We start from the raw sequence: 12078 nt of genomic DNA on the forward strand, positions 1-12078 counted from the left end.
AGTACTTCCTATATTATTAGGATTAGAAATGCATTTTAGCAATATCTCCTTTCATTCCAGATTACACTGTGATTTCACTAGCTTCCTAGTCATACATTGAATTTTATAATGCCATTCCTCGTGCCTCAAATCTCATATCACTTCATCTCCAAAATTCATCAATGGAATGAATTTGGTGGCTGGAGTATAAAGTGCTGTCACTGCCATCAGTGGTTTAAGCCATACTGACCACAAATTTTACTTCGGAGTCACGGATTATCGCTAGCATTGCAACAGCGGCGCATCGGGAGTCGGGCGCTCCTGCTAAGGGATGAAAGAAATGGACCGTCAGGTAAGCTCTGAGGTCGGGGTTTTCTTTTACAGGAGGAGCCTTCTGCTTTCAGGCAGAGAAGAAAGGCTCTAGAACAAACCTGTCCCCCAAGCCACGGAAGAGTGGGGGGGGGGAGCAGCAACAAGGTGGTTGGACCGCTTACCCGGCCTCCGTTATTCCCCGACACCGCGTCCGAGCCCAGCCCGCTAGCGCCTGAGCAGCGGGCTGGAAATAAAGCCATGGAAGAGGAGTCCGGCCGGTGGCTTCCGACTTGTCGGATGGGGACGTCTCTCCACCCGCCCGGGGGAGAGACAGCCGCCTGAGCCGCTGGAGCGGCTCCAGGAGCAGGAGTTCCAGCGCGACGCGCTTCGTGAGGGGCGCTCTCGCAGGGGGGAGTTCAGGCACTCCCTCCACAGTGTCTTCTGCACTGTCCATTGCTTCCTCTTTATCCGAGGGTAGCTTTGGTGACCAGGACTGGGCTGGTCAAGAAGAGGGGACGATGGCTGAAGATCTCGGGAGTATGCAAGGGGTGCAGGAACAGGAAGAGCCGCTAGGTGTGGTGGACCACTCTGTGGCAACCCCACGTGCAGGAGGCCGTTCAAGGCCCTGCAGGAGAGGTGGCCAATGAGATATACCGCTCCAGAGAACTGTGAGTCCCTTAAAGTGCCGGCTGTAAACAGCCAAAAGTGGGGGCACGTTGGGGCAAACATTCGGAACCAGGAGCTAAAACTGCAGCGGTCCTCAGGCTCCTGACGTCAGCCATCACATCATCTGCTCGGTCCGTGGACCAATATGGAGATGACCACAACCTTCGTAAACAAATCATAAGACCTGCCATAAAATCCTAAATTTGCGGGGTTGTGCAAAACCCCAGCCACTGAGCCAGACCCACTGCCATCTGGCAAAAAACCTCACAAAGCATATGAAGGATATGGAGAGGCCTTAACAAGCTTTCGGTCTGATGAGGGCAGGCCCTGGGACGAGCAAAAACAAAAACAATAAGCAGCACCACCCCATCGCGTCCAACAGTCGACGTCTACCATATGGGACTGATGAAAGCTCGGGGTCCGCATTCTATCACCGAAAGTCTTCTTTAGACCAGGGCCCAGAGCGGACCCCATGGAAAATGTGCCACCCCCCAATGTCACCGCCACGTCAGACGACGTGCAACACTCATTGGACCGGCAGGAAACAGAAGAATACCCATAACCGTGGAGGTAGGTGGGTCTGGTTCCTACCAGCATATAGAGTAATACTAACACACGGGAGTCTATCACGAGTGATCAGTATGTACTCAATGGCATTAGTGGATACAAATACAATTCATACTAGAACAATTGCCACCAGGTCAACATTCACCCCAGAGGGCATATTCCCCTCTCTGTTAAAGAAACGAGAGGGACAAGCTGAATTGGTGAGACTAATTACAAAGGGTATCATGGGAAAACCTGAACCCTTGCAATATAATCACTAAACCCAAACAAGATGGTGGATGTCGCATCATCATTGACTTAACTTCACTAAATATGTTTGTTAAGTATATACATTTCAAAATGGAAACACTTGTCACTGCCAAACAACTACATTCCAAAGGATACTTCATGGCAAGCATTGATCTTAAAGATGTTTACTATTTAGTACCATTCACAAGGATCATCGCAGATACCTGAAATTTACCTGGATGGGGCAGCTATAGCAGTTTAAAGTGTTACCCAAGGGGTTCACATCAGCCCAAGATTGTTCACCAAGACACTAAAACCAGCTCAGGCAATATTCAGAAGACAAAAACATATTGTCATGGCATATCTTGATGATATCTTAAATGGTATGCAAGACCATGGAATTGACTATGTTAGCTGTGTCAGCTACAAAACAGTTATTCGAAACCCTGGGATTGCCTTACATCCAGATAAATCTAAGATTCTAAGTTGGCTTCACAATTAATTCAGTCTACGTGACTGTAACATTGCCAAGAGACAAAATAGTTGAATTGGCACAATCATTGCAACAATTTAATGGTCAATAAACTACCAACTACTCAACAAGTAACAGAGTAATTGGAAAAATGGTAGCAGCATTTTCCGGATACATAATTTGGACCTTTGCACCAAAAACGACATACAGGTCATTATGATCGTGACATGAAGTTACCACTGAAGCAATATCAGAACTACAGTGGTGGGCAAAAAATGTTTGGCATTGTTTACAGCCCTATTATCATCACTAACCCTATGTTAGTTATCCAAACAGATGCCAGTGTTCAAGGCTGGGGAGCAACTAACTCTATATCTAGCACAGGTAATAAATAGATGGACTAACCCGGAGTCATCATTACCACTTACACTGGGCATTAATTATCTAGAGATGAGTGACTTTTATGGTTTAAAGCATATGCACAAATATGCATCACTTACATGTACGGTTACAAATAGATAATACTATGGTGGTGGCCTACATTAACCATATGGGCGGCATAAAATCGGTATAATGCGACAAGTTGGTCAACACAATTTGGCAATGGTGTGTCGAAAGACATATTTGGCTATCAGCAACTTACCTGCCAGGTAAGCTAAATACAGTGGCAGACACCAGGCCACGTAAATTTAATAACATCGAATGGATGTTAAAACCCCCCAAAAAAAAATTTGCAAAAGTTATCAAGCAATATCCGGGTCAGCCAGATATTGATTTATTTGCAGCAAGGCTAAATCACCAGGTACCTATGTAAGTCGCTTGGGAACCAGACCCTGAGGCAGCAGCGGTAGATGCGTTCGCACTGGATTGGGGAAATTCTTCTTCTACGCATTTCCTCCCTTCTGCCTCATCAGTCGGGGACTACGCACAATACAAATGGACTCTGCTTCAGGTATTTTGATAGTACCCGACTGGCCTATGCAGCCATGGTTCCCAATACTTCATGACATGGTTGTTGAAACTCCGATGGTATTCCCCAGTGACCCAGAGTATTAACACCCAGTGTTGGGCACAAGACACCCGTGCCATGAAAAAATCAAACTTCTGGGTTGCAGATTCTGCACAAACCACTTCTGGGACTGGGATTATCAGAACAAACCGTCGACACCATGTCAGCATCCCTCCGAACATCCACTAAAAAACAGCACTTGTCCAGCATCAAAAAATGGGAGAAGTACTGCTTGGATACAGGGACCACCTACTCAACCGCTACAGTTACCAACGTACTGGAATTCCTGGCGAACCTTCACCGCGATGAAGGACTCAGCTACAGAGCCATCAACACAGCTAGAAGTGCCCTGCCTGTCTAACCAGTTCCAGGACAACAGGCCATGGGGTCCCACTTGCTGATGGTCAAACTAATGAAGGGTATTTACAACTCTAACCCCGTAGACCAAGGTACACCCATACATGGGATGTCAATGTGGTCCTGATATACCTCAGGGGATGGCCACCAGCCAGATCCCTCAACCTGGAACAATCTATGCCTAAAACACTGATGTTGATGGTTCTTGTATCTGCACAGAGGGTCCAGTCACTACACCTATTGCGACTGGACACCATGCTCACAGCTCCAGACCAGATCTCTGTCGTTATCCAGGGTATGATCAAACAGAGCAGACCAGGAACAACTAATCCAGTCATGGAATTCTGGTCTTACCCGCCAGAAACACGGTTATGTGCCATGACCCTACTTAGATTAGATTAGATTAGATTAGATTCGTTTATTGTCATTCAGACCTTTCGGTCTGAACGAAATTTTGTTTCCCTGCAGTCATACATGTAATTTTAAAAAATGACAAAAACACATAGTCAACACAAATTTAACATCCACCACAGTGAGTTCACCAAACACCTCATCACTGTGGTGGAAGGCAAAATCTTAAAGTACTTTCCTACATAGACACAACCAAAATATTCGAAGGAGATGAAAAGCCTCGTGGGTCAGTCATAAAAAACCTTATGGTCGGGTGACGAACCAAACCATTTCGAGATGGCTCAAGCTGGTGCTAAAAGCTGCTGGGATAAAAACTAACATGTACAAATTTCATTCCACCAGGGCAGCATCCATGTCGACAGCTAAAAGAATGGACGTGCCTATAGACCACATCCTGGCTACAGCAGGATGGTGGGGGGAAAGACCGTTCAAAAACATTTATAATAAGCCGTTGGCAAAACCTGTTTTATTTGCAGGAAAGATTTTACAGACTGCAAATATTTAATTTAAGCCCAGGGGAGTAATTTAATTTCTTTGTTGTTATTGTTAAAAAATACCATGTGGTTTTCTACAAACAGATTCATTGGTTGATTACGATAACACACTTCCTCCCTCAAGGGCTTCGGCAGTGATGTAGTAATAACTGTTACACGGTTTGAAATCACAGAGCATTAAAGTCTTCACGGAATCACTCACATGACTCCGAAGTAAAATAGTAAGATTAAACGAGAACTTACCAGTTTGAATTTTGATCTGTATTTTATGAGGAGTTACGATGAGGGATTACGTGCCCTCCGCTCCCACCCTTATTAATATGGGTCAAAATGTTAAACTGATGTCTCCTTTTCTTTACTATGTTTACTTCAATAACTGTGTCTATCTGTGATTCCACACCGCTGCTTTGAAGTATGTCGCGCATGCGTGCTGAGCGGGCTCTTCACGTAATCCCTCATCGTAACTCTTCATAAAATACAGATCAAACTTCAAACTGGTAAGTTCTCGTTTAATCTTACTATTAATTGTTAGTGTGAGTAGTCATTTAATTTTTATGTCAACAATCTTGACCAGGGTGAAGTTGGATCAAACATAACTTTTTGAAGATGGGTCTCGACCTGAATTGCCACCTATTCTTTTTCTCCAGAGATGCTGCCTGGCTCGAGTAATGGCAGGTGAAGTAAAGAAAATTATGAATGTACATTGTGCCCTGTGAGCAAATATATGTGCTGCAAATTTTGTTTTCATAACATGTTAAGCCATGAAATCTTAGTTAATTGCATGATGCCATCTACAGATATCCAATATATTAGAATTAATAGATTTTTGGAGAGTTTAAAAAAATGTTTTAAATGGTTTTCCATTGCTACGCACTATTTTCATGTTGTTATTGTAAATAGTTCAACAATCCAATTTTTTAGATGATTTACTTATCTATTTGTTTCTACAAAATGCAGAATTAGATAATATTGGTGGAAGTATCTCCGTGGAAGATATCCTGGGTGTCTGTTGAGAGGCTGAATTGGTTGTGGTTGAAATCAAAATTATGCAACACTGCTGCCCTGTTACCAATTTATATGAGGTTGTTGCATACATTTCTAAATAATAAATTTGAAGAATGAGATGACATAGCAGAATAAACCTTTAATAATTTAATAATCTACTAGGAATATATCACATCCACATTAAAACATATTTTGCAGCACAATAACAACAAACAATAAAGTAGTCAAGTGGAATATACAAACACGGTTGTTCTTTTCTCAAAGTACAATGCAACAAGAAATAATAATATGCAATAAGAAAATCACAATGGCTTGCGATTTGAACCTCATGACTATGATTGTATAACTAATAAGGGCAGGACAAGCTACTTGCAAAACAGATTTTGGTCTACATATTAGTGCTTGGTCTTGCTGACCACCAACTGCCCCCACCATCATCCACCACCATCCCAGTCTCTGGCCAGAATGCTTATAAAATCCTGACAGGAGTGGGCAGGCTGGATGAAATGAGAAGAGTAACCTGGCAGGGAAGCTAGAATGAAGAGTTGCAATTGCAAACTACAGGGTAAGATATTGAGAATTAAGATGAAAAAACCCCATCTCTATTCAAAGGGATTTGAACGTGTAATTCAATAATATAAAAGATCACAGATGCCAAGTAGCTCATTGTAAGGAGACTTCTAGACATAAAAGGTATCAAGGGGATAAAGTAATAAAAAGGTTTTGAGAGATCTTATTGAATAGCAAATGATAGACGCAAAAAGCTGGAGTAACTCAGCGGGACAGGCAGCATCTCTGGAGAGAAGGAATGGGTGACATTTCGGGTTGAGACCCTTCTTCAGATGGAAAGTCATGGGAAAGGGAAACGAGAGATATAGAAGATGATGTAGAGAGATAAAGAACAATGAGTGAAAGATATGCAAAAATGTAACGATGATAAAGGAAACAGGCCATTAGTAACTGTATGTCAGGTTAAAATGAGAAGCTGGTGCAACTTGGGTGGGGGAGGAATACAGAGATAAGTAATGCCAGGATTAATTGAAGTTAATGAAACCAATATTCATACCATTGGGCTGTAAGCTCAGATCAGGCTAGAAGGAACATTCAACATTATCTTTCAGTTTCAATGCCCCCTTAATAGGCCAGGAGCACTGCTCTAAACAACAGAATGAATATTTCATGAAATCCTCTTATGGAAATAAGTTATGGAAGGTGCAGCAGACGGTTTCTCCTTCAGAAAACGCAAATGCATTAGGATCCCAATTTTCTCAACAGAGTTTAACAATGTCTTTATCTACTGCACCTTACAAGGATCAAATAATGGAAGTTACAGCACAATTCCGGAAAAGGTATAGCTGCACCATATCAGTGCATTTCCAAAGCATACAAGATTAAAGTCACTTTACAAATGGCATCCTGGAGTGCATCCTATAAATGGTACTGCCTTCATAGTCAGGCAGTGCTTCTTTTCAAGTTCCTTAGACAAAACTCTTTTCACTTGTCAATCTTTTTTTTGTGTGACACAACAGTACACAAGCAGAGCTTCTACCTCACAATTCGAGCAAACTGGATACAATTCTGACCTCTAACGTTGTCTATGTGGCGATTACTTGTTCTCCCTGTTTACGTGTGTTCTCCGATTTCCTGCAACATCCCAAAGATGAGCTGGTTGGCAGGGCTGGCCTTAGGAGGTGCGGGGCCCAATTGGGAACAATTTTGGTGAGCCCCAGGTTCCCAGCCAAGGTCTGTAGAATCATAGAAATACAAATAAAGTCTGTTATAGACTTCATATCTCTATGGTAGAATGCAAAGTAATAAAAATGTGCACTTAAAAAGTACCTGCGAGTTAATGGACCAAACAGATCTAAGATACATTTTAATATAAAATTGCGTACATGTAAGCCTACAAGTAACAAACAAAATGTGTAGATCACCTCTGAAAAGTACATAGTTACAATACCACTTGTTTTAGTGACTATGAAATGAAATGAAAAAAAAAACTAGATCCTGGAAAACCAATAACTATTGGCGAAAAACCAGTCCAGTCATTACATTTTGGGCTTCAGCCCCATTCGACCCTTTGGGCTTCTACCCCATTTTAACTTAGTTGTGTGTGTTAGTTGTGTGGATGTTAGTTGTCTGTGCATGATATGTGTGTTAGTTGTCTGCGTTATGTGTGTGGGAGGGAAGGAGATAACCCTTTCTGGTGTAAGCCCTCCCTTCACCACCTCCAGTTTAAATTCCATTTGGAATATTTTGGAGGACCAAGAAACCAAGAACCAAGAACCAAGGAGAGAAGGGGGGGAGGGAGAGGAGGAAGGAGAGAAGGGAGGAAGGAGAGAAAGAAGGTAGGGAGGGAAGGAGAGAAAGGAAGGGAGGGAAGGAAGGAGAGAAGGGAAACGAGAGAGAGGAAGGAGAGAAAGAAGGGAGGGAGGGAAGGAGAGAAGGGAAAAGAGAGAGAGGAAGGAGAGAGGGAAGGAGAGAAGGGAGGGAGGGAAGAAGGGAAAGAGAGGGGGGGAAGGGAAGAAGGGATGGAGAGGGCCGACGGCGGGAATGGATGCCAGGGTCTGGGCGGACGGGTGTGAGCTGAGGCCGAGGTTTGCAAATGTTGCTCCAACCACTGGCTTGGCCCTCCCTGTATTGTTCACCATGTCTTCCCGGGAAGAGAGAGAGGGGTGGAGCCAGGGCTGTGTGCGTGAAGCACGGCGACTGGAGGGGCGGGAGCGCTGCCCTGGAACTGTGAGGGAACAAACCACCTCCCCCTCTCCCCCTTCTCTCCATTCCCCCTCACACCCCCCTCCCCGTCTACCCATTTCTTCCTCCTTCACCCCTCTACTCTCTCTCCACCCCTCTCCCCCCCACCACCCGGGGTATATCTACTCGAGCTGAGAGTACATTACTCCAGAGCAAAGCTGAGAGATTGAAGGATGGACACAAAATGCAGCGGGTCGGGCGGAATTTCTGGACAAAATGAATAGGTAAACTTTCGGGTCAAGACTCGTCTTCGGACTGAGTCAGGGGAAAGAGGAACTCAAACCCCCCCCACTTCCCACGGAAACGGAGCGATCGCCGCCCCCCCCCTCGTCCCCTTTCTTTTGGTAACCATCTGTTTTTTTTCCTTTGGAAAAATCCTTCAGGTTTTCAGGAAATCCTTTGGGGTTTTTTTTTTAATTTCCCCCTTACAATTTCCATACTTTTTCTGCAGCTGCCATGACCCGTTTGATGTCATCCTTCACCCTGCTGCTCAAAGCTGCTCCTGGTCTCGACCCACACCGATCTGCCGGATACGCTGTGTGTGTGTGTGTGTTTGTCTGAGGGGAGAAGCGCCAGCACCAAGAGTGAGCGAAAGTGCGGACAGATGGACGAAAGCAATGCTGGTTCAGTTATGCCTCTCGCAGCATTGCGGGGGAACACTTGTTGTTGCTCTAGGATCTTTTGATTACTCTAGTGCGGGGCCCCCTCAGGCACGGGGCCCAATTCGGAGCAATCGGTCCAATCGGTTTATGGCCGGCCCTGCTGGTTGGCAAGTTATTTAGCCACTATAAACTGCTCCTAGCATGTCGGTCAGTGTTAGAATCTGATCTGAGGGATGGGAACATGATGGGAATGCAGGGAGAATAATAGATAGTGTAAATTGGTGATTGTCGCTGTTCAGCCAAGGCCCGAATGGCTGAAGGGTATTTTTCCTTCCTTTACATCTCTATGAATATTTTTGGCTCCATGATGCTACTATCCCTCGAGTTCTGCAGTTATTATACATACTTTCCCATTCCATGGCAATTACTGTATGCTTGTATATCACTCTATTTCTGTCTTACTCTACTGCATGCTTGTGTCTTATGCTATTATACTCAGCAAATGCATAATTGTGGATACATCTAGCCTGCTGTAGCGGCACCAAATGTGATGAATAAAGGTGAGACGTCAGGCTGGTTCAAACAGTCGTCTATTCAGGTTCGACACGTTAGGTTGGTACGCTAACTATATTAACATTGCTGCTGTAGCTGAGCGAGGTTGTTCTCTTGGGCTCAGCTACCGGTTGACTACTCTAAGGTCTTGTGGTGAAATAACCTTAAGTAGCAGGACACTCCCTCTAGCTTATGACGTCACATGCCGGCCTGGTACCTCCTGACGACCATAAGTGGCCCGTGTATAGGCTGATGCCACAGGACCCGCCCCCCAGTGGCTCCTGCATGTGGGACGGGGACACTCCGGGTGTGGGTCGGGACGGAGGGGCCCACGGGCGTAGTTGATGGTCTGCGTGGGCGATCCCGATGTACCGAGGGGTGCGAGGAGACCGATGCATAAACCGCCGGACGGAAGAGGACACAGTCATATCTCCTCGACCAGCTAAGGGAGAGTGCCCTGTGGAATACGGCCCCCAGCAACGGCTGGGAGATGTCGGCAACAATGAGGGAAAAAAAACTAAATAAATATAAACAAACTAATTGCTGAACCCAATATGAACAGAAACAACACAAATTACAGTGAGCAATCAGTGTCCATGGTGAAGGATAGGAAAGCTGTGCAGTGTTGCAGTGACAGCCTCCGACCTAAATGAGGCACTGCTGCGGATCTGACTGGAAGATGGCGCTGTGGACGGCGGGCAGGCTGCAGTGACGGCAGTCAATCTGACGGTGGCACTGTTGCCGGTGGTCAGGCTGCAGGGATGGCATCCGGCCGGAAGGTGGCGCTGTGGATGGTAAGTTCGTAAGTTCGAGCTTCTCTATAGCCGGCTGCGGCGGACATTTTTGTAGTTGTGCGGCTGCTTGTTTCGGGAGGCGGCAACTGCGACTTCTCAGCTCCAGTGAGCAGCAACTGGTGGGGAAGAGGCGGCATCCCAGATGTAGCGGCATACCTTACTGCAGGGCCGGGTTGGCGGCAGCGTAGTTCTGCAGGACTGAGCAGTCGGCTGCAGACATCAGGTCTGCCGAGGCTGCGTGCGTCAGGAGAAATCCAAATTTCAATTTGGACAGTCGGGGGTCACCAATGTAGCGGCACCAAACGTGGTGAATAAAGGTGAGACATCAGGCCGGTTCAAACAGTCGTTTATTCAGGTTCGACACGTTAGGTTGGTGCGCTAACTATATTAACATTGCTGTTGTAGCTGAGCGAGGTTGGTCTCTCGGGCTCAGCTACCGGTTGACTACTCTGTCTCGAGGTGAGATAACCTTAAGTAGCAGGACACTCCCTCTAGCCCATGACGTCACGTGCCTGGCCTCATATCTCCTGATGAGAGTTCAACCATAAGTGGCCCGTGTATAGGTTGACGCCACGCTACACTAATTTATCATCTGTGCACAGATTGCTTTTCACGCCTTAACATTTGATTGCTTCATGCCATTTACCATGTGGACTGGCAGCAAAAGGGGCAAAAAAAAGACTTCCATTTTCTGAATCCTTGCTGATTTTTTGATCCCCCCCAAAATACACATATTGTATCACATAGAGAAAATAATAGTACGATCTATTTAAGTCAGATAATCTTGCATATACTGTGAGGTCGGCCTTTTATGTTACATATGTAACCAGGTCTAATTTATTGTTGCTCTCGTACCCAACCCGGAATAAATAAATAGACTATTGTTGGGATATTTTGTATATCTAGTAGGTAGATAATCCATAAATCATTGATGTGCAATTAGAAAGATGCACTGGTCCTGTAAGTGTTTCGGATGGACTAGTTGAAAATACTTTGAAATCACTGCCAAAGATAAATGCTGAAGGTATTCATGATGTTCTGACACCCACGGTGTTAAATGGTTAACAGAAAAGAAATTTGTCAGTGTAATACTGTGCAAATATTTCAAGTCCTCATCTGAGATTGCTGTGCACATTTGTCAAGCTTCGATGGCTGTTAAAACCAACCATTCTTGTAGGGTTATAGGGTTTTGGTAATGCACCATTTATACTGGTGCCTGAGGGGTGGAAGAGGCTAGAGAGAATCTAATGGCCAGACACAGCAAGAGATCTGAAGTGCAATAAAACACACAGCTGGAGCTGAGGTCAGTCAAATAAAATTAGTTATTGCTAGTATTATATATTGATGTTACTAGGATCTGTTATCCTTTTTAGAAACATAGAAACAGAAAATAGGGGAGTAGGCCATTCTGCCCTTCGAGCCATTCAATATGATCATGGTTGATCATCCAAAATCAGTACCCCGTTCCTGTTCTTTCCCCATATCCCAATTATGTTAGCACTAAGAGCTATATCTAACTCTCTTGAAGACATCCAGTGAATTGGCCTCCATTACCTTCCATGGCAGATAATTCCACAGATTCACAAATCTCTGGGTGAAAACGTTTTTCCTCATCTCAGTCCTAAATGGCCTACCCCTAATTCTTAAACTGTGACCCCTGGTTCTGGATTCCCCCAACATATGGAACATTTTACCTGCATCTAGCCTGTCCAATCCCTTCAGATTTTTATGTTTTATAAGATATCTTCCCATCCTAAATTCCAGTGAATAAACAAATTCAAAGGAATACAAGCCAAAGGAATACAAGCTGAAAAAGCTGATCAAATGAACCACACAAACAATACAGTTCTTTTGAACTTTTTATTTTCCACATCCC

The sequence above is a fragment of the Leucoraja erinacea genome, chromosome 7 (assembly GCF_028641065.1).
Source record: "Leucoraja erinacea ecotype New England chromosome 7, Leri_hhj_1, whole genome shotgun sequence".
Classification (NCBI taxonomy): Eukaryota; Metazoa; Chordata; class Chondrichthyes; order Rajiformes; family Rajidae; genus Leucoraja; species Leucoraja erinaceus.